The sequence below is a fragment of the Dendrobates tinctorius genome, unplaced genomic scaffold (assembly GCF_039654945.1).
Source record: "Dendrobates tinctorius isolate UK_male_01 unplaced genomic scaffold, ASM3965494v1 ptg000458l, whole genome shotgun sequence".
Taxonomy (NCBI): domain Eukaryota; kingdom Metazoa; phylum Chordata; class Amphibia; order Anura; family Dendrobatidae; genus Dendrobates; species Dendrobates tinctorius.
Genome location: NW_027362120.1, coordinates 308902 through 333462, shown reverse-complemented (window position 1 = coordinate 333462; position 24561 = coordinate 308902).

The following is a 24561-nucleotide window of genomic DNA, read 5'->3' as shown; positions in this document are numbered from 1 at the left end:
AAACAGAGCCAGGTCAGAGAGAGGACAGAGTCTAGCAGCGGAGGGTAGGCAGAAGCCCAGAGCCGGGCCAAGGGAAGACCTTGGGACTAGACAAAGAAACGAGCACTAAGGAGAGGAGAAATGGTGCGTGTGCCAGGGAGCACTACAGAGCACCATAGGAGAGAGCGAGGCAGAGCAAGCAAAGACTGAGACCATAGGGAGGAACACAAAGCAAGGAATAGCAAGGCAGAGAACACAGGGAGGACTACAAGTCAAAGCATAGCAAAAGCAAGACATAGCAAAACAGGCGAGGCAGAGAACACAGGAAGGACTACAAGTCAAAGCATAGCTAAGGCGAGACATAGCAAAACAGACTAAGACAAAGAACAGCAGAAGGACTACAAGGCAAAGCAAGGCAAAGACAAACATGGCACGAGAGACAACACAAGACATGGCACAAGACAAGAGGCGGAATACGAGCACGGAGCGTGTGCAGAGACGCACTACAGAGCAAAGTGCAAGGGCACAGAATAGAGGGAGCAACCCCACAGACCCAGAGCCTTGCAGGGAAGCAACACAATAATCAGGCCCTGAGCATAGGAAGAGGCGGCCTGATATAGGGCATAGCACCTCCTCCTCCAGGTCAGGACCAGGGGAGAACTTCCGGGATTCTAGACATGACGAGATGATAGCAGAACCAGACAGTGCAGGATCTTAGGAAACGTCACATGATCAGGGTTTCAGACATGACGAGATGATCACCGAACCAACCAGTGCAGGATCCTAGGAAGAACACATGATCCGGGATTCTAGACATGACGAGATGATTGCAGAACCAGACAGTGCAGGATCTTAAGAAACATCACATGATCAAGGACTCCAGACATGACGAGAAGATCACAGAAGGCAGAGCAGAAACGCAGGGATCCTGCAGCTCAGACATGAGGTGAGTCTGCACACAGCTCTAGCGAACATGCAGGACAGCAGACAAAACATGCGCATGCACATCGCTCCAGGAGTTCTTGAGACAAACAGACATGGCGGACGTGACAAAACTTATCTATACACGATGTTAGGAATCTGAGTTCTGCCATACCTATGCAGAAACCCAGGTCCTCACATTTATCTCCAGAGGCTAAGTCCTTTGTGCCAGCTTCTGAGCATGCTCACAGGATGAGCTCCTATTGGAGTTTGGGAGTCAGGTGCTCAGGTCCTGTTCTGAATCCTATTGACTCCTATTGGAGTTCTGGAGATCTCCGGCAGGTCCCGCATGCTATAAAAAGCGCGCATGGCTGCTCCGCCATGCGCTAGTATAGTCTTACTTGCTGCTGTATGTTTGTTGATGGATGCATGGATTGGTGAATGACTCATTTGAAACCCCCATTCCTTGGTTATTACGAATGTGTGAGTGTTTGAGTCAGAGCCAGTATTAGCACCAGCGCGCCATTGCTCCAGCGCTCAGCAGCTAGTGTCATTGTGCGCCTGCTTGACAGCGGCGTTTCTACAGCGGCTTAGTTATCGTCGTGCTGCAGTCGCAGCACTAGGTGCGTTCTCACGTGCAATGCCCTATTCCCCAGACGTCCACGGTAGGTCTAGACGGAGTTGGTGCCATCAGCTAGGACCACTCCTGTGACCACATACCGCGTCTGTGTCGCTGAGTTCCTGTGACATTTAAACAGACTCAGCGTTATTGCACATGTGTATATGCTTGCAGCTCTGTGTGTGTAACAGAGCTTGTGTATGCTTGCAGCTCTGTGTGTGCAGCAGAGCTTGTGTATGTTTGCAGCTCTGTGAGTGCAACAGAGCTTGTGTATGCTTGCAGCTCTGTGAGTGAAACAGAGCTTGCTCCAGTGTTATCTGTCTGTGTGCTTATCCTTGCAGCTCTGTGAGTGCGACACAGCTTGCTCAGTGCACCTGGGTGAAGTCTGAACCCTGTGCACTCTACCGCCAGATACCTTCTGCCACCACCTAGCAGCGGTCTTACCATCTACTGCGCGTTGGCCCCCGAGCGGTGAACGCACTTTATTTATAATTATATTTAGTGCGTTCCACCGCTCCTAACACACGATATCTTATGGGCGGTATACCTTGTGTAGTACGGGTAGACCTGCGTAACTCTGGTGTAGGTAAACTAGATAGTAGAAAAAGACAGCAGGATGGCACTCACCGTTCTCTTGAAATGATTCATTTTATTTCATATTAATAAAGCATAAGCAATGGTACGGGAGAAATGCAAAAAGACGGACGACAGCCGTTTCGTGCACAATGCACTTCAACAGGTTCCTCTCCTCCAAAGGCAAGGTCTTCAGTAGGTCAATCACTACCTGGTTCATCTTTTCACACATGCCATTGGTCTGTGGATGGTACGGGGTTGTCCTGATCTTCTTGCAACTGTACAAGTTACAGAATTCCTGGAACACTTCTGCCTCGAAAGCAAGGCCCTGATCTGTAAGCACTCTCTCAGGGTAACCATGTGGTCTACAGAAGTGTTGTTGAAAGGCTCTGTCTGCTGTCCTGGCTGTTTGATCTTTGACAGGCACAACTACCAGGAATCTTGAATAGTGGTCCACGATGGTAAGAGCATAGATGTAGCCTGAGCGGCTTGGGACCAACTTCACATGGTCTAGGGCGACCAACTCAAGTGGCTGTTTGGTTATTATTGGCTGTAGAGGAGCTCTCTGGCTGTTTCGATCCTTTCTGCACAGGTTACATTGTCCACACTCTCGGCACCACTTTTCAATGGCTTTCCTCATACCAGCCCAGTAGAATCTCTCCCGGAGCAATGCTTCCAACTTCTTCCATCCGAAGTGGCCAGCTCCATTGTGGTATGCTTCCAGGACCATTGATGCCTCTCTCTTTGCGACTACCACCTGCCAGACCAACTCATGAGTGTGGTCATTGATACTCCTCCGACACAGCTTTTCTTCATAGATGAACAGTCTGCCTCTTTCCTTCCACAACTGCTGGGTTTCTTCAGGAGCATCTGAATCCGGGCGTGAGTCAGCTTGTGACAGTAGCTCCTTCACCAGGCGGACTGCGTGGTCGCTATCCTGTGTTTCTGCCCAGTCATGATGGGGCAATGGATTTAGAGTGACCTCTTTCAAGCCAGATCGCCTGATTCTCACTCCTTGAGCATGTTGGGCCGCAATTGGCCGGTGGAAGGGAGGTAACTCTCTTTCTCAGAGCCTCAGGGTCTTCTCCTGCATCTGGCAAATTAAGCATTCTGGACAGCACATCAGCATTGGCATTCTTGTGCCCTGCTCGGTACTTGATGGTAAACTCATAGTTAGACAGCCGAGCCATCCATCGCTGCTCCAGTGCACCTAGTTTTGCAGTCTCCAAGTGAGTCAACGGGTTGTTATCCGTGAAGATGGTAAACTTGGCTGAAGCTAGGTAATGCTTGAATCTTTCAGTCACAGCCCAGACTATGGTGAGGAACTCCAGCTTGAAGGAACTGTAGTTGTCGGGGTTCCTTTCAGTGGGACGAAGCTTCCTGCTGGCGTAGGAGATCACTCTTTCTTTGCCATTCTGTACCTGTGACAGTACTGCTCCAAGTCCCACGTTGCTGGCATCAGTATACAACACAAAGGGTTGGTCATAGTCTGGGTAGGCCAGAACTTCATCTCCTGTGAGTGCCATCTTCAGTCGGGTGAAGGACCTCTCCAACTCCTCAGTCCATTCAAATGTGGAACTTTTCTGGTTGGCTTTCTTGGACTGCCCAACTAGAAGATTTTGCATAGGGAGTGGCTATTACAGTGAAGCCCTTGATGAACCTTCGGTAGTAGCCTACCAACCCAAGAAATTGGCGTACCTCATGGAGGTTGCTGGGCTTCGGCCAGTCCCAGATGACTGTGACCTTGTCAGGATCTGGTGCCACACCTTCTGCACTCACTACATGACCGAGGTACTGTACCTTGGGCTTCAGGAGGTGGCATTTGGAAGGCTTCACCTTCAGGCTAAAGTTGGACAAGGCTTCAAACACCTCAGCCAGGTGCTTCAGATGGTCTTCATAAGTCTTGGAGAAAACAATGACATCATCAAGGTACAACAGGACCGTCTCAAAGTTCTTGTGTCCCAGGCAGCACTCCATCAGCCGTTGAAATGTTCCTGCGGCGGTGCAGAGCCCGAATGGCATATAGTTGACCTCACAGAGACCCATTGGGGTGGTAAATGCTGTTTTCTCTTTGTCTGCCTCTGCCACGGGAACCTGCCAATACCCACTAGTGAGATCCAAGGTGAAAAAATAGTTAGCAGTTTTAAGTGCAGCTAATGACTCCTCAATTCTGGGTAATGGGTAGGCATCCTTATGTGTAATGCTGTTAATTTTCCAGTAATCAATACACATTCTCATGGTACCATCCTTCTTCTTTACAAAAACTATTGCAGCTGCCCAGGGGCTACAACTGTCTCTGATAACCCCTGCTTCCTTCATCTCTCTCAACATACCTTTGGCACAATGGTATTGTGTTGGGGGTATAGGCCGGTACCTTTCTTTAATGCGTGGATGATCTCCAGTGGGGATATGATGTTGAACCCCTTTTGCCTTCCCAAAATCTAGAGGGTGTTTGCTGAATACCCGCTCATATTCCTAGGTCACCCAGTAAACCGCCTTTTTCCGGTATGAAGGTGTAGAGTCAGTCTCCACCTGCAGTTGCTGGCACCACTCCTCCATCTGCTTCACAGAGCCATTGTCCTCCACCTGGTCGGATGAGACCAAGGGCTCTGCTGCCTGCATTGCATTGTTACTGACAGTGAGCAGCTTAGCAACTGTGGCATACTGAGGTATTGTGGCCTCCTCTTCCCCGCAATTCAGAAGGCATACAGGTACTCTCCCTTTACGGACATCAACTACCCCTCTGGCTGTCAGGACAGTGGGGCTGCTATCAGAGTACACTGGTTCTACCATTGCCTGGTAATCTTTTCCTCTGAGGCCTATGGCTGCCCGACACCAAATCAACATTTCACACCTGGGGGGTATTGCAATGGGGAAAGCATCACTCACTCTGATGCTTCCAATTTCTCCACCAGAGAGTTCTACCTGTTGTCTTTGCATCAGGGCCTTGATCTCCTTCTGCAGGACTCATTGTTCACTGGAACCAGCAGTCTCAGCCACCTGTTGCAACAAGACAATAACCTCATAAAGACAATTTTCAATTACATTTGTACCAAGAGTCATCATGGGATGACATTCTCGTCGATGAATATCCACAACTATTGTCGGGGTAGCTATTTAGGGAGGGCTAAATTAACCCTTCACGGTTGATCCAGTGATTTCCAAATTAATTCACAGGGCGTTGCTTGCAACTGGGAATGACCACATGGAGACGGGGTCTCTGTACGGGAGAATCCAGGCAGATCACCAAGCCCCTTTATTTTAGTCACTTCTTTTATAACATTTTGCTTAATTATGCGAAGTTCTCAACTACCAATAACATCATTTCACTTTATAAGCCAATAATATTGCAAGAAAACCGGAATATGTCCCTAGTTACGTGACGTAGAGAATAGAGCAATAGCACATTCTTTTAGGGTCTCATATCTCATATCTTGTACAAGCTAGAACAGTCTAGTTTCATAACAGCTGTGAACTTTCACCTAATTACAAAATTTATCTTGTAAACAACAAAATGGCGTCGCAAGCACAAAAATGGAGTCTGAAGAACAAGATATCCCATACATCTGAATGCTGTACTTCACAATCCCCCCTAGATAAATTTTGTTAACACATATGCAGCATCAGAGGTGCTATCCCAAGCCATAAGCTCGAGGGGTACTGGTCTTCACATGACTGATGCCGTGTAATCAGTCATGGCTGTCGCGGCGCACCCATCCCCCTGTATACTACAATTTACGAATAACAATTTTTGATAATGGTGGTGAAGATCTTTTGTAGGTAGCCATTTGTTTGGCTTCAACATCTTCATCAAGTAGCCTTTTGAGATCGGTGCAGAGAAGAGCAGGGGCAATGACACCTTTGGTATCATCATTAGCTGTCTTAGTGCAGCATTTCCGAATACATACAGAAATACACCAAAAAACAAGTTTTAGTATCACATATACAACAAGGATACAGGCAGCAATGTGTAACAAGCTTTGTAAGATCCCAACTACCCAGCCCCCAATTCCCTTAAATCAATTGGCTGGATTGAGAAAGGAGAAGGTGTCTGACCACCAACTGTCCTTATTACGATCATTGTCTTTATCGTATTGATCTCTAAGTCTTTGAATATTTTCTAACTTTAACTTTTAACTTCTACCAATAATAATATGGAAAATGCGGAAAACCAAAACATTATGCCCCCTTTATTTGCTATTGGCTTGTTGGGTGATGAGGAGGACTTCATAGGGACCATCATACAAGGGTTCTAGTCCGTGCTTCCTGACATGCCTTTTCATGACTACCAAGTCACCAGGCTTCAGGTTATAACAGGTGTCGGTTTCTGCTGAATCTGAAAAAGAAAAGGAAACTAGAGCATGGATGTTAGTAAAAAATTTTGCTAAGCTGAATAACACATTGAACAGCACGGACAGTTTCGTCTGGTAACTGCTGAGGCTGGAAATTTGCAACTGGGGGCCTAGCACCAAACAATATCTCATATGGGGACAGGCCATATTTTGCAATGGGGTAGTACGGATATGGTAGAGTACAATGGGTAGGAGCTCTGGCCATGGAGCCGTAGTCTCCTGCATCATTTTGGTCAATTGTCCCTCAGTGTGCTGTTCAGCCTCTCAACTTCCCCACTGGATTGTGGGTGTTACGGAGTATGGAGGGCTACAGTGGATCCAAGCATTGTCAGAACTTCTTGGTACACATGAGAAGAAAAGGCCGGACCTTGATCACTTTCAACAACTTCTGGAACCCCGTATCTGCATATAACTTCCATCACCAGTTTCTTCACTGTGGTTTTTGCAGTCATGTTGGTAACAGGGAATGCTTCCGGCCAACTGGAGAACATGTCAACAACAACCAAACAGCATTCATACCTTCCAGACTTAGGCAACGTGATATGGTCCACCTGGAACCTTTGGAAAGGATAGTCGGACTTAGCAAGATGCTTCGGGGGTACATGTTGAAGTTGACTGGGATTACAAGTCTGACAGAAATTACAGGAACGGTTGAGCGCTGTCAACACTGTGGAAATTCCCGGGGCCCAGTAGAATTTTTGCACCAGTTTGAGGGTCTGATTCTTTCCTCGATGTGTAGCAGGGTACATCCGCTTAGGCAGACACACGAGTTGGTCCTTTTTCCAGAGACCATTATCTATTTGTGCCCCATCAGTCTTCCATTGCTTCACCTCTTCCTTTGGAGACATTCTCTGCATCGTCATTAAGCGGTCTCGCGGGGTCCGACAGAAAACTTCAGTCTGTTGTAGATCATCAGGTTCTTGTAGGGTCAATGCTTCTTGTAACTGTTTATGCTGAGAGCATGTGGTCAACACAGTTGGTATGGTTGGTTCAACGGGTAAGAGAGCGGTGACTTTTGCTTGCATATCCGCAAATACGTTGCCAACAGTCTGTGGACTGTTCCTAGGACCGTGCGCCTTAACTTTGATAATGGCCACCTGAGTAGGTAATTTGATTGAGTCCATGAGGGTTTTAACAGCTTCAGCATTTTTCACTGGGGTTCCGGCAGTAGTAATAAACCCTCGATTGGCCCATAGAGCCCCAAAATCGTGAGCAATACCAAATGCATACCGTGAGTCCGTGTATATATTAGCCCGTCTGTTCTTGGCCAAAGTACATGCAGTAGACAGAGCCTGGAGTTCTGCTTCTTGTGCTGACAGTGAGGGCGGGAGTGCAGCTGCGTGCACTACAGTGTCCTCTGTGGTAACAGCATATCCCGTGTGGAATCTACCAAACTCATCAGCATATCTTGAACCATCCGTGTACAACACCAGATCGATATTTGGGAGTAAATTCTCACTGACATTTGGTGGACTAGCTGTTTCTTCAGTCAGAAGGTGGGAACAATCATGTTGGAGGTAATCCTCATCACTGCCATTTTTCCTTATAGTTCATTGTACCGTCTATCAAAGCATTGTAAAGAGATTGCATTATGTGGGATGCATCAGGTATCCACTGACAACAATAAGTGCATAGTCCAAGAAAACGCTGGAGTTCAGTTTCATCTTTTGGGAAAGGAAGGGAGCTGACAGCTCTTTTTCTTTCTTCTGCGAGGTGTCTGGCACCCTGAAGGAGACAGTGACCCAAGAATATCACTTGACCAAGGCAGAACTGAAGTCTCGAGGATGAAACCCGACAGTTCAGTGCTGCCAGATCCTTGAGGAGGCTAACACTGGCAAAAATGGCAAAAGACACCTGCTCATATTTTTTGCAAACTTGTTGGGACTGTTTTGTGCCCCTTGTGGCATCTGTGGGAAAAGCATGCAAAATACAGATTTCCTCACTGTCTTCATCTACATAGGGATTATATAACGTAAGAGCCATCTGACCATCATCTTGGAATTGTATTCTGGAGCAGAACTGTGATAATGAATCTGCCCCTAGTAAATTTACAGGACATGTGGGAGAGATTACAAACTGAACAGTAACCTCGGGGAAGGGTTTTATGGGGCTTATAAAAGTATATTAATTGGGTCTGCCATCTACCCCGATTAAAACAGCAGGAGTATGACAATCTCTCTGAAAGTGTCCGAGTCTGGCATAGCGCCAGCATTGGCAGGGAGGGGCTGGGTAATAAGGTTCTCAGTCATAGGATTAGGAGCTGAAGTCTGAGGGGGGGCCAGAGTTTGCTGTATGGGCTGAAGGGCACACTGATAAGGGACAAACTGTGTGATCGCAGCTGTGCTTAGCGCGATGGGAGGGGGCTGGAGCAGCTACGGCTGCTAGCTTGTTTTTTTTTAGTGGGGACTGAGGCGGGCAGCGGTGGCTGATAATAGATACCGTGAGTGTTTAACAAAGAAAAGGTGGGGGCTGCGACTCTCGGTCTTCTTGTACAATTGTCATCTAGCAGGGAGACCTCTTCTTTCAAATCATCACTTTTAACTATTTGTCTGCCTGACACATTAGTATCAATCTTAGTTCCTTCTTAATCAATCACTTCCTCACACCACAGTCACTTTCTTGAACCACAATACATCCAGTCCTTGCCATAATGATAGACAATTTTTCTTCTTCAACATAGCAGTAACAGAAACAATCAGAATTCACTTTCTCTGTTCTTCCTAACACCTTCGTCACACAATTCACTTGCCAAGCCACAAAATTCTTCTTTTCCTTCCACGGATTCTCTAATTTAGAGCTAAATATCCTTACTTCAGTTGTGCACAATACTGGAGCGGCCGTCTCAGTTTGTTCCACCAGGTCAACCCCCTCTGGGAAGCCCAAAATTCGCGGTACTCAGTGAAAGGAGGAGGGTGTCTCAGACTATCCCTCCGGACACCTCTGGTTATCTATATCTATATATACCTGAGTTACGTATCCTACCCAGTCTTCGATCACTTCACCACGCCTGACTCTAATAGTGAATTCTGGACTTCAGAATATTTTAACTATAAAGAGAGTCACAATCACTGGTCAATGCGGGGTGTCTGTCCCTTATGAGGTACGGTTTGAGCACTGGGCCCCCAACGGGACTACACCTCTATATGATTCCACCCATGAATCACCCCACCACGGGGACAAACCTCAGATCCTCTTTGTAGCAACAAGCACAGGAAAACCACACCAACGGTCAGTCTGAACAGTATAACTGCCAACTTACCGTGGTTGTCATGGGGGATGATCAGTCCCAATTTTCCAGCACCCGTGTCCGCTCCGAGGGTCCTTTGTCTTGTTGTCCTCCGGCGGCAGTGGCGTCCCTGTTCGAAGGCCCAATGTTGGGCTCCAAGCTGTCGGGGTAGCTATTTAGGGAGGGCTAAATTAACCCTTCACGGTTGATCCAGTGATTTCCAAATTAATTCACAGGGCGTTGCTAGCAACTGGGAATGACCACACAGAGACGGGGTCTCTGTACGAGAGGATCCAGGCAGATCACCAAGCCCCTTTATTTTAGTCACTTCTTTTATAACATTTTGCTTAATTATGCGAAGTTCTCAACTACCAATAACATCATTTCACTTTATAAGCCAATAATATTGCAAGAAAACCGGAATACGTCCCTAGTTACGTGACGTAGAGAATAGAACAATAGCACATTCTTTTATGGTCTCATATCTCATATCTTGTACAAGCTAGAACAGTCTAGTTTCATAACAGCTGCAAACTTTCACCTAATTACAAAATTTATCTTGTAAACAACAAAATGCCATCGCAAGCACAAAAATGGAGTCTGAAGAACAAGATATCCCATACATCTGAATACAGTACTTCACACTATCAGACCTTGAGATTTTAACTCCACCTTCCCCACTTTAACAGTAATTTCTTTACATCCCACTTGTGGTAAAGACTGACCATTACTGGCAACTACTGTTAGTTCATCACTTGGGCCACGGGTGAGTTCAGAGTCAGCCCAATACCGCTTGTAGAGGATATAGGGCATGGTGGTCACCTGGGAGCCAGTGTCCAGCAAAGCGTTCATGGGGATGCCGTCAATCACCACTCGAAGGATCGGTCTCCCTCCAACAAACTTGGCTCGCCAGTTCCTTGGGCCTTGTGGTCCTACTCCTGGGGGTTAGCACTCTGCCCCAGGGGTTACTCATTTAAAGGACAGAATCTTGCAAGGTGGCCTGCCTTGTGGCAGTGACGACAGATGGGACGTCCGTTCTGGTCATAGTGATCGTTGTTCCTCCCTCGGAGTGGTGGGGTTCTCCTATTCCGGAGCCACGGGACATCCTCTGTACTGGAAGCAAGCTGGATCTTCTCCTTGGAGGACACCTGCAGGGACTGCACGGTTTTAGTGAGTGCAGCCATACCTTTGGTCAACTCCTGGACCTGAAGACGCAGCTCTTCTGTTGGATCTTTATCCAGAGTCTGTGCATCAGCCTCCACAGGGATGGAAGGGAAAGATGTTGCTTCCAGGTGGTAGGTGATCGCTGGGCGCCTAGGGGGTGCTGGATGGCTGACAATTGGTTCCTGCAGCGTCCTGTCCTTGAAATCAGCAAAGTCCAGATCAGGGTTCTGTAGGGCTATGATGCGCAGCTGTGCTCTGTGGGTGCTGGATAAGAGTCCCTCAATGAATTGCTCTTTTAACAGTCCATCTCCATCTTTCACATTGTCAGGGACAATCTGCTTGACAGCTCGCAGCGCCTCCTGCAGGTTAAGAGCATAGTCCCTTATATTGTCATGTGCTTTCTGTTTACATCCAAAGAACCTCATCTTGATTTCAGCTGCAGTCGGATGTCAAAGGTGCTTCTGAGCTTATCTAGGATCTTTTTAACATTCTCTTTGTCAGTGTCCTGCCAGGCTTTTACTTCTCTCTGTGCTGCCCCTGTTAGCTGCCCAATAAGAATGTTCACTTTCTGACTTTCAGATAGAGGATACACCTCAAACAAACTGCACAGTCTCTCTTTGAATTCACTCAGGGTATGTGACTCACCCGAGTACTGCAGTAGCCAGGCTGCTCCCGGTATATAGGGCATGGACAGCGGCATTATTGGAACCGCTGTGGTGGGCGCTGATTCTTGCGGTGCCCTGGAGGCAGTGCTGGCTGCTGGATTCAGTGGCGCCTTTGGAGCCGCAGCTGCGCTGGACCCTGCATCTGGCTGCGCTGGGAGGTTAGCGGGAGCGTCCGCCGCTACATTGGCATTGTCCTCAGACATTTTCTCTACCCCCTAGTTAACATGGGCCAGGCCGCGGGATGGCTTACCGGATGCTGATCCTCGGCGGGATCAGGGGACGCCGGAACTGTAGGCCTCAGCTTTTTACTTCCCGCATGCTCTTCTCCTTTCGCGCTTCTCAGTTGGCTCCACCCACGTGCGCCAATCAGCGGGATAATGGCGGCAATGGCGCCAATTTCGCACACAGTCTATAGCACACAACACAGTCTCTGGCACACAGGACCCAGGGACACTGGGCTCTGTAATCCTGTTTGTGTCACCAAAATGGGTCACCCTCCCAGGGCTGTGGGGTACTCGGTACCGGGCCGGTCTCTCAGAGGGGATTGTCACAGCAGCGGTGACCCGGTCCGTGGCCCTGGGCGCCCATGTAAAAGGACTTGAGTTGGGAATAGGGTTTATAAGTGATTCGTGATGCCACCTGTGGTGTTCGGCAAGGGAGGTGTTAAGCCGACGCTACAAGCAGATCCTCTGGGACAGATGGTGTAGTGCAGCAATGTTGTTGTAGCCTCCACAGGTAGGGCTGTTGGTCACAGGGCAGTGTAGCGGAGTGGTTAGGAAGAGGGTGCAGTGTTTGGCACAGAGATGTAGTAGTACTGAGGATGTTGCAGGAAGGAGGCAAGGACACAACAAGGTGCAGTTTCTTTACCTTTACTTGGCAAACGCAGTCCAGGGTCCTGGTTACAGATGGCACAGGAGCAGGCTAGCCTGGAAGCAACTCAGGAATCTCTCTATCAGATGGGTTGTGTAGTCTCCTTCCTAGCGCTGGCTTGAGGTACATGCAGTACTTTGTTACACTGAAGTTCCTCCTTCTTATCTTCTCTTAGAACTACCTCATATGGCAGACAGCTGTAGCCCTCTATCTCTCTTGGCTCACCCGTCGCTGTTGTGCCTCTGAGTCTTAGTTGGGAATAAAGCATTTACAGCTTCCTATTCCTCTGGTTTCTGTTGCAGGACCTTCAGTATCCATACAACCGTGGAGACCAGGCTCCAGATCATGTGCTCTCACTGGGAGGGAGCTCTCTTTCCTCAGCTCAACCTCCAGCTTCTCTCCACACGTCTACACTCGTTGCCCTCCTCACTCAACTGACTAATTTCCCTTCCTGGCCCTCAGAGCGCGCTCCTCCCCCAATCCTGGTTCAGAGCTCCCTCTGTTGGCCTGCAGTGGGAACTGTGTTGCATGACATGGTTAACTGCTAGAGACCCTTCATTGCCTCCAAGCCTGACATCACCCTCCCTGGAGAAAGGCAATGCCACTGTGGTGGCCATACCCCTGGGAGCGCCACACAAACATCAATCAACATCAGTTTATAAAGAGAAACCTGAGTCAAAACTACATAAAAAAGTTCATAATTTTATTAAGTAAACAAAACACATTTCAGAACAAACATTTTAAAAATTATGCAAAGGGGTAAAGAATGACAGCAGCAAAGTGATGAGTTACCCAGAGATAATGATGGCTGGTAGCACTGTATGGTATTAATAGGCAATGGGTATTAGAAAAACACTCATATCAATAGATACAAATTGTGCTTCTCATAGATGAAAGGATTGTGATCAGAACAGAAGTCTGTGTAATACTAGCACATATAGAAAGTCAGGGATGCAAATCTATATGTGGCGCCCTGCGTCTTTATCGCCACAAAAGGATTAAATATGTGCTGTTTTGTATGTGTTTTGTGAGCAATGGGAGTTATGCTTTCTCTGCTAGAGATCACAACACACTCAATTTACCTCACTCCCTCACTTGTCTGAAGCTTAGAGCTTTGCAGACATGCCCTAACTGGGAGGGGAAGAGCAGAGTTGTTGCTTCAGAGAAGGAGAAGGAGGAAGAGCGCTCTTGGGAGCCATGATGACATGTGGTCCCTCCAGGAGTAAAGCTAATAAGAAGCATCAGGGAATCAGCCCCTAGGCCATGCATGCTTTCAGAGCAGGGTGGTACGCTGAGAGACTGTGTGAGTTTATACAATCAACAGCGCAGTGTTTTCCCTGGGATTACAGCAGCAAACTAGGATCAGTGGGGATTGTACAAGAAGGAACGTGAGCTTCACAAAGGATCCAAGCTGCAAGTTGCCAGTGGAGAAATACACAGTGAGTAGAGGCTATACTAGAAGTTCCAAACTCTGGGAAGCCTTGGTCCCTGAATGGATTAGAATAGCAGGAAGCTTACACTGAGTCACGGCAGAGGAAGGATAGCTCTCATTCTCCAGAGCAGATTGTAACCTGGTGAGAGTTGTAATATCTCTGAACTGCACCTGAACTACAGTAAATGATAAAGTGACTTTCCTTGTCTCCTGCCTTATTACTCCGTGCCTTCTACTTCCATCACAATCTCTGGGGGTCGGCCCTGGTTGGAGGGGGTTAAACATCTGCACTGCCATCACCATCTACTCCCCCAGGGATCATCTGCAGTGTCAGCTATACTACAGTCGAACACTCCAACTGGCGTCACGAATCAATACATAAACTTTATCCCCATTCAATTCAACCCCTTTTACATGACCGCCTGAGGCCACGGACCGGGTCACTGCCACTGTGACATTTCCCATTAAAGTTAACGGGCCCTGCACCAAGTATCCCACGGCCCCTCGGGCGCGTCATATACATCTGTGGGGGTGGATTTCAAACAGTTCCTGCACAATGGCCAAATAAGTCAGACCTCCATCCACACTGTAACAACCCTGCTGGCATCATTGCATGGCCTCCCATCCCCCGCACACCAACTTACTCACTGCTCCGGGTCATGCTGTGAATTCTGTTTGCTGCCAGTCCTATGCTTTGTGCTCTGTGCCTCTGCTCTTCTGCATGCTTCCTGGCTATGTGTGTATAGGGGGCGGCGCCAGAACTCTTTGGTTCTTATGCAGTCAGGGTGCACCTGTCTAATCTGTCCCTGACCAATTACCTAGAGCCCTTGACTATTTAGCTCCGCCACACCCACTGGAACATGGCCTGTGCAATGTCTAAACTCAGTAAGTGTTTTTCTGCTGAGGAAGCCAGGCCCTGTTCTGTGTATCTCCTTCTCTGTAGGAATACTCTTAGCCTTGCTTTGTGTTCTTTGTCTGCCCTCCAGGAGGCTGCATATCCTGGTCTCTGTGTCTTGGTGCTAGCTTTGTGTTTACTTGTCCTTCACCTGCTAGGAGGCAGAATATCCTGGTCCTTGAGTCTTTGTCTCTGTACCTTGTCTGTGCTCTGTCATTCCCCTGCCTCCTTGTCTTTGACTCCCTTCCCTGCTGTGCCTTTCCCTGTATCCTCCCCGTCCTTGCTCTGCACTCTTGCAGCTCTGCCTGCTCTGCACCCTTGCAGCTCTGCCTGCTCTGCACCCTTTCAGCTCGGCCTGCTCTGCACCCTTGCAGCTCGGCTTGCTCTGCACCCTTGCAGCTTGGCCTGCTCTGGTCCTGCTGCTGCAGAACCTCTTGCTGCAGCTTCTTTCCACAGACCTTGTGGTTCAGCTTACTCTGCTGCTGCAGAACCTCTTGCTGCAGCTTCTTTCCATGGACCTTGTGGTTCAGCTTTGCTCTGATGCTGCAGAACCTCTTGCTGCAACTTCTCTCCACTGACCTTGTGGTTCAGCTTTGCTCCGCTCCTGCTGCCGCTGCAGAACCTCTTGCTGCAGCTTCTCTCCGCACTCCTGTGGCTCCGCCTAGTCCGCACTCCTGCGGCTCTGCCTACTCCACACTCCTGTGGCTCCGCCTACACTGCACTCCTGCGGCTCCACCTATTCTGCACTCCTTTGGCTCCGCCTACTCCGCACTCCTGCCTGTATCCATACCTACACCTCCTGTGTGAACAAGTCCAAACCTGTTCCTTTATGTTCCACTCCTTCCTGTCTATACCGATACCTGCACCTGCTGTGTGAACTGGTCCCTTCTCATACCACGCCAGCCCGCCCTGTGTCTCCAAGCTGTGCCTGCTTGCCGTGTCTCCAAGCCATGCCTGCTTTCCCTGTGTCTCCAAGCCATGCCTGCTTGCCCTGTGTCTCCAAGCCATGCCTGCTTGCCCTGTGTCTCCAAGCTGTGCCTGCTTGCCCTGTGTCTCCAAGCCATTCCTGCTTGCCCTGTGTCTCAGCCTACCTGTCACTTGCACCTGACCAGGTGTCCTGTCTCCGAATGGGATCAGCAGTCACAGCCAGACACCACCCTGGAGTGGCACCTGGCAGCTGCCTGCCGCATAACCCTGGCCTCACCATTGGAGGCTCCAGAGAAGACCAAGGTAGCTGTCTTAGTCATGCCCCTTCCAGGGTAGTCTGGTCTCTGGCACAGTGGGGCCACAACCCCCCAGCTCGCGCCAACCAGCCAAGGTGCGAGCGCGACACACCTCCTTATATAACATACCAGGTCCAGGCATGTACATCAAGTGATAAGCATACCCAAGAAAAATACCTACTGTCCCGGTGTTGGTTCAACATCAATCGACGAGCAGGAACCTAAGCACTGTATATCCCTAGAGCTAAGCCCTGAATAGGGAAGCTGGAGATGAGTAGAGATGATCAAATATTTCAATGTTCGGTTCGGATTATGCTTTTCGAATTTGCAATAATCATCGATTAATTCGTTGAATGTTCGGCCAACATAGCCGAACGCCATTCACTTTAGTGGGAGGCAAAAACAAATGCGTGCACAACACCTTATAATGGCCCCAAATGCTGCCAAAACACATCAAATGAGGGACAGATACCTGGAAAGTGGTGTCAATTCACCCACAGTACAGATTTTAGCATGGCACTGCAGCAATCAGTCATTCATGAGATATCGGGGTCTGGGATGGCATTTACAGCTTTCAAATGAACGTCACAGTAAGAAGAAGTGGGTGAGGGATTGGTGTAGGGCCCATTTGCTGGGAGCCCTGATACATAGAATCATAGAATCATAGAATGGTAGAGTTGGAAGGGACCTCCGGGGCCATCTGACCCAACCCCCTGCTCAAAGCAGGATTCACTAAATCTTCCCAGACAGATGTCTGTCCAGCCTCTGTTTGAAGAATTCTATTGAAGGAGAACTCACCACCTCTCGTGGCCGCCTGTTCCACTCATTGATCACTCTGTCAAAAAGTTTTTTCTAATATCTAATCTGTGTCTCCTCCTATTCATTTTCATCCCATTGCTTCTAGTCTTTCCTTGTGCAAATGAGAATAAAGATGATCCTTCTACAATGTGACAGCCCTTCAGATATTTGTAGACCGCTATTAAGTCTCCTCTCAATCTTAACTTTTGCAAGCTAAACATTCCCAAATCCTGCAACCGTTCCTCATAGGATGTGGATTGCAGACCGATCACCATTCTTGTCGCTCTTCTCTGAACTTGCTCCAGTTTGTTGATGTCTTTTTTAAAATATGGTGCCCAAAACTGGACACAATATTCCAGATGAGGTCTGACCAAAGAGGAGTAGAGGGCAATAATGACTTCACGTGATCTAGACTGTATACTTCTGTTAATACATCCTAGAATTGTATTTGACTTTTTTTGCTGCTGCATCACACTGTTGACTCATGTTCAGTCTGTGATCTATTAGTATACCCAAGTCTTTTTCACATGTACTGTTGCTTGGCCCTATTCCTCCCATTCTGTATTTTTTTCATTGCCATTGCCCAGATGTAGTACTTTGCATAAAAATGCAAAAACCATTCTGTTAGTTGCTGCCCACTGCTCCAGTTTATTCATATCTTTTTGAATCCTCTCTTTCTTCTCTAGTATTAGCTATCCCTCCTAGCTTTGTGTCATCAGCAAATTTAATCAGTTTACCCTCAATTCCTTCATCTAAATCGTTGATAATGATGTTGAACAATATAGGGCCCAGAACAGAGCCCTGTGGTGCCCCACTTGACACACTCTTCCAACTGGATGGGCAGCCATTTGCGTCCACTCTTTGGGTCCGATCACTAAGCCAGTTATGAATCCACCTAACAGTTGCCTTCCTTGTCTATTCCATACTTAGTCATTTTTACAATAAGGATGGTGTGAGATACTTTGTCAAATGCTTTGACAAAGTCTTCAGCTGTAATGGAAGCTGACATGCCTGCAGTTTTTGACTATGCAATGTAAAATGTCTGTAAGATCTGTATGTTAAAGTATGATGTTTCTAGAACTTTCTAGAATCTCCCATTGCTACACATTAAGGAGACGAGCCTGTCATGTAGCTGCAATCCCCCCTCCCTTTCAGCCCCCTCCTTTTGGTCCTTATCAGCTCTGTGCTTGCTGGTAACCTGAAACCGTCCATTTCCTCTCAAAGAACAGCTAGGGGGAAAAGATCTCTTTGTTGAAAACACCGGCTGTATGCCAGTATATGGGAAGTATTAAAACAAGTCATATTGAAAAAAACCATACACCTCAGAGATATAAAACCCACATTTCTGCAAAGGGCACGAAACCAGCTTTCTAAGCCCCTAAGTTTCACGATTCTCGGACTTCTGGAAATGGAGATATGGATGGCTCCCAAATGGAGCATCCTATCTAGTGCATTCTTGATGTTTTCTTGTTGGGCTCGTTATGATTGGGCTACGAAATATGATACCCTTGGTGAGTTCATACGAGCATCACCCATTAAGATATAGTTATTCTAAGTTTTGTAGCCAAATCATAACTTGGAGAGAGGGAGGTGGGACCTCTCCAGACCGCCCATTTCATGAGGTCACAAACCTAGTCTATAGGTATTCCCTACCAAATTCCAGTCAGTTGAGCTACAGAGTCCGTGCTTACAAGACGTGCCGATGAGTGGAGACGTGTGGCTCCGCCTTCTCCCAGCCGCATGGTCTGCCTGATATCGACTGAACACATGTGAGTGTTACTTTCTGTTCTTTCATTCACTTTGTTTTATATTTGTATTTGTACATATTTAATGTCTCAACTTTATAGCAACTTTTATCTGTATAATCACTGCCCTTTTGGGAATAAATTGTAAAATTATCAGTTTGTCTCCATGCTCTAAGAAACGAACTCTGCGCCTCTTTTAGATAATCGCTACTGATTTCAGGGGTTTGCCACGAACCCTCTTAATTTAACTCTGTGAATTAAGAAAAGCGAGGATGGTGGCATAAATATATACATAAATCCCCGCAGTTCTTGGAAGGTTGTTAGCAGTGGTGGGGCATCCAAAATAACCCCCCCCTGCGGTAAATTGTTAGAGCAAGGTTAGCTTGCTGCATTTTTGTCACATGATGCCAGTGTTGGGATAACTAAGATAAGCCCCCACTGTGCCTGTGATAGCCGTGTGCCGGCAGTGTGTCGCGTCCCTCCGTCCGCTGATACACGTGTGTCAGTGGTGGGATTGTGACATATTGGTGACACAGGGTCCGCTGTCCGTCGCGTTTTGGTGGCAGCGGGACCCCCATTCGTCACATGTTGGTGGCAGTGGTGGGATGTTCATCACATATTGGTGTCAGAGCGGTGGGATAATCCTAGAGCATTAGTGATTTGGTGTGAGCAATCATTCCTCTCACTAAAGACCTGCACCGTTCCTGCGGGAATCCTGCATCATAGGCTTTGGAGAACAGACTCAGTGGTTACTAGTCCTGAGACATTTTTATGTACTTGCAAGTATCCCCTCCCTTTCTCTTCGTTTTTCCTTTCTATCTTTTATTTGGCAACCATGGCGGCAAAAGGAGAACACTGGTACACACAGCAGAAAAAGGAAAATCTTGCTGTAATATGCACGTACCGGGGCCTTGATGCCACGCACAAGAGCAAAAGCCAGCTGATCGCGGCTCTGGTGCAGCTGGACAACGACCAGAGCCCAGCGGACGCAGAAGCTGGCCCAAGTGACAATGGGGCTGCAGCCGAGGCTCCACTCATGAGCGCTGGCCCCACATTCAACCAGAGCGAGGTGGACCCCTATCTGCAAATGGCCTTGGACGAACTCCCCGCCGAAGACCGTAAGGGGTGGGTGAGGCTGATCCAGCAATATCGGCAGGAGGCCCGAGAGGCTGAGAGAGCCGAGCACCAGGCACAGGCTGAGAGAGCTGAGCACCAACCAGAAGCTCAGAGAGCCCATGAACTGGAGATGCTCCGACAAGGGGGGAATGCCCCCACAGCCTGAAGCGGTGAGCCCTGCAGCGTCCATACTCCTAAACCCCGGCCAGAGCATTTTCCCGTGATGGAAAAGGACGGGGACTTGGACACGTTTCTGCGCACCTTTGAGAAAGCTTGCAGACAGTACCAGCTGGATAAGGTCCAATGAGCCAGGTACTTGACTCCAGGGCTAAAAGGCAAAGCTCTGGAGGAGTTTGCTTCTCTTCCGACCAGAAGCCGATGGTGACTATGATGCCATAAAGCAGGCTCTGATCGCCAAATAATGGCTGACACCTGAGGTATACCGAAAGAAGTTCTGGAACCTCCAACGTGGCCCACACGATAGCTATGGTGATGTGGTGCATGGACTCAGGACCCACTTTGACCAGTGGATCCATGGACTGTCAGTGAACACCTTTGAGCTGCTATGGGACCTGATGATCAAAGACCTGTTCCTGCATCTCTGCCCAGCTGAGGTCCGACAGTTCATCCTGGACTGCGAACCACTGAATGCGGACAAAGCGGCGCAGATCGCCGACAACTATGAGGCCAACGGGAAGCCAGAGACGTGGAGGCCAGTCACCGCCGGCTGGAGAGGAGGTAAGCCTGCAACCAACCCCAGTGCCCCAGCTAGCCGTCACTCAGGAGGCCCTGTCCCTGTTGCCATCACCAGGCCTACTACTGACAGTCGTCTGTGTTTCACCTGCAATCGGACTGGTCACTTCCATCACACCTGTCCGGAAAAGCCAAAGAATCCCCCAGCCAAGGCCTCTGGGCCCCACGCCTCTGTTCTTTTGGTGGGAGGTGTGGTTGGGAGGATTGCCAACAATGATCAACCTGTTCAGGTGGGGACCCGTCTTGCTACAGGCCTCAAGGACACCGGGGCTGAACGAACCCTCATCCGTCCTGGACTGGCGGCCCCTGAAAAGTTTGTTGAGGGGAAAACCCTGACCGTCACCGGGATTGGAGGCACCCATTGTCCCTTGCCAGTGGCCCGGGTTTTTCTTGATTGGGGTGCTGGGAGCGGGTTGAGGGAGGTGGGAGTGTCTGAAAACCTGCCCACTGATGTTTTATTGGGGACTGACTTGGGAGGATGGTTGCATACTATGTCCCTGACACCCTTCCCCAATCTGATAATAAGGGTAACGTTAACCCTTGTGTTGATGATGATGATGGGAAACTGAATGTGTTACCTGCTAATGCCTTGATGAATAATGATGCAACTAACAACCATTCTTTCCCCAGGAATGATGATGATGGTGATGTGAATGTACCAAAGCAATCTGATAGCCATTCTTTTCCTAGGAATGGTGATAATGATGATGATGATGCATCTGTGCTGACTGAACCTGTTAACCCTTTCTTTGAAATGGTAGATGTGTCCACAGGTACCGAAGTGCTCAGCCCCCTCACTCTGCGGAGTGAGACGGCTGAGGAACCCCTGGCAGGGGCAAACAACGGTGCTCAAGGAAATGGGGAGGTGCATGGGGACCATGAGGAAGGTAATGCCATGCAGCTGACCAGTGCCACCGAGGAAGGTAACTGGCCCATAAGTAGCACTGCTCCTGAAGTGTTGGGGGTGGATGGGGAGGTAGGGCCCATGGCAGTGCCGATTGGTGGGTCTGTAGAAATCCCCAGGGAGACAGCATACATAGCAGCTGTCACACGCAGTTAGAGTGCCCAGATCGCAGGTAGCACCCTGTCTTCTGGACCCGCTTCTGCTACAGGAGAGACTGAACCAGAGGTGAACCCAGAGCCAGTTCCAGAGGGTCCCAGTAAGGAAGGGACCCTGTCGTCACTTCTGGCAGCCTTCAGCAAGGAGTTCCAGGCTGCTCTGCACTCAGATGCCAGCCTGGAGAAATTGAGACACCTCGCCGAGACGCCCACCTCTGAGCCTGATAAGGAGAGGGTGTTCTGGGAATGAGGAAAGTTGTACCGGGAGTCAGTACCCAGAGATCCCCAAAAGGAGTGGTTGAGGGAAAGACAGCTAGTCGTCCCCTTACAGTTTAGAACTGAGTTGTTGCGGATTGCCCATGAGATTCCACTCGCTGGACACTTGGGGATCAGCAAAACAAAGGCATGGCTATCTCAATACTTCTATTGGCCCAAAATGGGGACAGATGTCACGACGTACTGCCGCTCGTGTGCCACCTGTCAAAAAGAGGGTAAGGCGGGGCCTGCTCTTAAGGCTCCCCTTATTCCTTTGCCGGTGATAGAGGAGCCTTTCCAGAGAATCGCAGTGGACATTGTAGGCCCGCTGGCCGTCCCCAGCAGCTCTGGAAAGCGATACATACTCACCGTGGTAGACTACGCTACCCGGTACCCAGAGGCAGTAGCTCTGTCTTCAACCAGGGAAGATGAGGTGGCTGATTCACTGGTGACCATCTTTTCAAGGGTAGGGTTTCCCAGGGAGATGCTTACCGATCAAGGAACTCAATTCATGTCTCGCCTAATGGAGGCTCTCTGTGAGAAAATGCAGGTGAAGCACCTGGTATCGAGTGCGTATCACCCACAGACTAATGGTTTGTGTGAACGCTTCAACAGTATCCTCAAACAGATGCTCCGCATGCTGGTTGAGACACAAGGGCACGACTGGGAGCGGTACCTCCCTCCCACACCTGCTGTTCGCTTACAGAGAAGTTCTGCAGGCCTCGACCGGGTTCTCCCCCTTCGAGCTCCTGTATGGCAGGTGAGTCCGGGGATCCCTTGGGTTGATAAGAGAATCCTGGGAAGATGAGCCAAACCCCACAGAAGTGTCCATCGTGGATTATGTCATGCGCTTCCGTGACAAGATGCTGACCTTGACGCAGTTGGTGCATGACAACATGACGCAGGCTCACGCTGACCAGAAGCACTGGTACGACCAGAACGCCCGGGAGCGGACCTACCAGGTGGGTCAAAAGGTGTGGGTGCTGGACCCCGTACCAACGGATAAGCTTCAGGCAGCCTTGGAAGGTCCATACGTCGTCCACCAACAGCTCAACCTGGTCACCTACGTGGTCACGCTTGACCATGCTCGGGGTAGGCGCAAGGCCTTTCACGTCAATATGCTGAAGGCGCACCACGAACGTGAAGCTTGCGTCCTACCGGTCTGCAACCTACCCGAGGATGGGGAGGAAGATCCCCTTCTGGACATGCTGGCCCAAGCCAAGGCCGATGGGTCCATTGAGGACATGGAGATAAGTGGTTTGCTAACCGTATCCCAGCGGTCGCAGTTGGTGGAAGCCGTGGAACCCTTCCGGGCCGTGTTCACCAACCGACCTGGGAGGACGGAGTTAGCGGTTCATGAGATGGACACCGGGAATCACTCCCCACTACGGCAAACACCTTATCGGATCACTGAGGCGGTGCAACAAGTCATGCGCCAAGAGATCGATGAGATGTTAAGGCTGGGGGTGATTCAACGGTCAAAAAGCGCGTGGGCTTCATCTGTAGTCCTCGTGCCTAAAAAAAAGGATCGAACCACCCGGTTCTGCATGGACTACAGGGGGCTCAACGCCATCACAACCTCTGATGCCTACCCGATGCCACGCATCGAGGATCTGCTTGAGCGGTTTGCGAAAGCAAGGTACATATCCATCATGGATTTGAGTCGGGGATACTGCCAGATTCCCCTGAGCCCTGAGGCGCAGGAGAAATCCACCTTTATCACCCCCTTTGGACTGTACGAGTCCACAGTCATGCCCTTTGGCATGAAAAATGCCCCTGCCACTTTCCAGCGGATGGTCAACCACCTGCTTCGGGGACTGGAGGAGTACGCGGTGGCATACTTGGACGCGATCGCCATCTTCAGTTCCACCTGGGAGGAACACCTTCAGCATCTCCAGGAGGTGCTCAAGCATCTTCACCAGGCAGGCCTGACTATCAAGCCCGGAAAGTGCCAGATGGGCATGAGCGAGGTCCACTACCTGGGGCACCGGGTAGGCGGGGTTCCATGAGTCCGGAGACAGAAAAGGTGGATGCAATCGCGGCCTGGCCCACCCCCAGGACCAAGAAACAGGTGAAGTCCTATTGGGCACTGCAGGGTACTATAGGCGGTTCATGCAGGACTATAGCGCCCTTGCAAAACTCTTGACTGACCTCACCAAGCAGAGGCTACCTCAAACAGTCAAATGGACAGATGACTGTGAGGTGGCTTTCCAAGCTTTGAAAGCAGCCCTGTGCAGCTCTCCAGTGTTGAGAGCAGTCAACAGCAGTCGCCCGTTTCTGGTACAGACCGACGCCAGTGAGTTTGGCTTCGGTGCGGTGCTGAGCCAGGGCGACTCGGGGAACCAGGAGTGTTATGATTGAGTCACCGAGGAGGAAAATACAAAACACAAGCTCAGCCCAGAAAATCAGAGAGGTTGGAAACTAGCGGATTGCAGACCCCTAATCCTATCACACAACTAGCAGTCGCCGTGGAGTGTTCCTACGGTGATCCTAGACACCTTGTCACAGCCAGAGATCTTAATAAGCCTAAAGAGAGAAAAGAGAAAAACTGACTGACCCAGAGCAGACCCCAAAGCAATAGGCAGCCCCCAACATATAATGACGGTGAAGCAAGATGAAAACACTAACACAGATAGAAAGATAGGTTGAGAAAACGATGGGGCCCAAGCTAACTAAAAAGAACAGGACAGAAAAGCTGCTGTCTGCAATCCGAGAAAACCCTGCTAAAAATATTACCAACACAACTGATAAGCAAAAAGGACCCTGAAGTCACTAGACTTCAAACCCTATATCAGCACTCAGAATATTCTGAAAGCAGAGCAAAAGAGAACACTGATCAAGGAATAAGAATCCAGCACACCCCCGACCAGGGATGGCTGAACTCAAAAAACAAGGTAAACAAAACCAAAACTAATA